At 34.6% G+C, this 1,859-nt stretch overlaps 1 non-coding gene across 1 annotated transcript; it reads right to left on the reverse strand.

Moving 5' to 3' along the window:
• Positions 1-894: 894 nt before the first annotated feature.
• On the reverse strand, positions 895-1,000 carry LOC118624830. The gene has a single exon (XR_004958495.1). It is a non-coding gene; the product is annotated as a U6 spliceosomal RNA (small nuclear RNA).
• Positions 1,001-1,859: the final 859 nt, after the last annotated feature.

The raw sequence follows: 1,859 nt of genomic DNA on the forward strand, positions 1-1,859 counted from the left end.
GGAGGTGTATCTTCTGGGTAAATTCCTACAAGTGGAATTGATAAGTTAAAAGGTAAGTGTATATGTAGTTTTCTTAGACTTTGCCAAATTTTCCTCCAAAAAGCTTGTACCAGTTTGCATTCTTAATAACAATGTGTGAGAGTGCCTGTTTCTTTACAGAATGTGTTATCATACTTTTTAAATTGTCCTTTGATATTATCCTGGTATAGTCTTTAATTTTCATTTTTCTAATCATGATTGAGATTAAATATATTTTCCTGTCTTTAAAGGTCACTTTTATATCTCTTGCGAATTGTCTGCTTGTGTCTTTTCCTTCATTTTAATGAATTTTAAAAATTATCTTCTCAATTAAAAAAATATTTATATACTAGCAATAGTAGTACTTTACAGTTAGATCTATGATGCAAACATTTTTTCAAAGTTTTTCAGTTGTCTTTAATGTTTTTTTCCATGCAGAAAACGTCTATTTTTATATAGCCAGTTAGAAAATCTTTTTCTATATCAAAGTTAAAGAGGAAATCACCAATGTTTTATTCTAGTATTCTTCCCCCACCTCCATCATTTTTTACATATAAATCCCTGTTCCATTTGGAATTTATGTATGGTGTGAGGTATGATCTAAATTTACTTTATTCCACATGGCTATCCTGCTGTCCCAGAACCATCTGATTAAAATTACAGTGATGTCACAAATGACTAAATTTATCATATACTAAATTTCCACTTGTACTTAAGTCTGTTTCTAGGCTTTCTCATCTATTCTGTCTGTTTATTCATGTACCAGTACCACACTGATTTATTTATGAAGACTTCATAGTATACGTGTGTTAGAGCTAGTCCTTTTTCCTAGTCTTTCCTTTTCAGTGTACTGCTGTCTATTCTTGCATGTCTGCTTTCCCATGTGATTTCTTCTTGAATTTGAGTGCCATCCTTGCACAAGGGGCCATGCTAATCTTCTCTGTGTCATTTCAATTTCAGTGTCAGTGCTGCCGAAGTGAATATTCCACGTGACTTTTAGTATCACCTTGTTCACCTCCATAAAAAAAAGCTTATTCATGTTTTCATTTGGATTGTGTTAAGTTTTACATTAACTTACAGAGAGTCAATTTATACTACGTCATGCTACCCAAACTGGGAGTGTTCTTCCATTTGTTCAAGTCTTGTTTTATAGCTTTCGGGAATGTTTTCTTCTTACAGTTTGACACCTTTTCTTTCAGGTTTATTCTGAAGTGTTTGCTCTTCTCTGTTATCATTGTAAGTGAACATTTTTCTTTATTATGTCTTCCAACTAGTTATTATATGCATATATGAAAAACAATTTCTGTATGTAACATTTTCTTCTTGCTACCTTTAACTAATTTTATCATTTTACTTAATACCATTTCTTGACTTGAACCAGAAATAAATTTTTGTTGTCTCAAGTCTTTGGGATTTGGTTTATTTGTTATAGTAGTTAGCCAATTCTGACTAATACAAGACAGACATAATTTATTCCCATCTTAAAGACATTGAGGACAGAGATACTGACAAATTTGCTCAAGGTCACAGAGAGAGCACTAGGCAAAACTGGCTTTTTATTTTAATCCTCACCCGAAGGTATTTTTCCATTGATTTTCAGATAGAGTGGGAGGGAGGGAGGGAGAGAGAGAGAGAGAGAGAGAAACATTGATGTGAGAGAGACACATCAATTGGTCACCTCCCATACCACCCCAACCAGGGCTGGGCAATGAACAGCAACCAAAGTCCATGCCCTGGACTGGAATGGAACCCGAGACTCTTTGGTCCTTGGGCCAATGCTCCAACCACTGTGCATAACCAGCCAGGGCCAAGACTGGCTTTTAAATCAAGATCCTGTGGGA

The sequence above is a fragment of the Molossus molossus genome, unplaced genomic scaffold (assembly GCF_014108415.1).
Source record: "Molossus molossus isolate mMolMol1 unplaced genomic scaffold, mMolMol1.p scaffold_m16_p_10, whole genome shotgun sequence".
In the NCBI taxonomy this organism is placed as follows: Eukaryota; Metazoa; Chordata; class Mammalia; order Chiroptera; family Molossidae; genus Molossus; species Molossus molossus.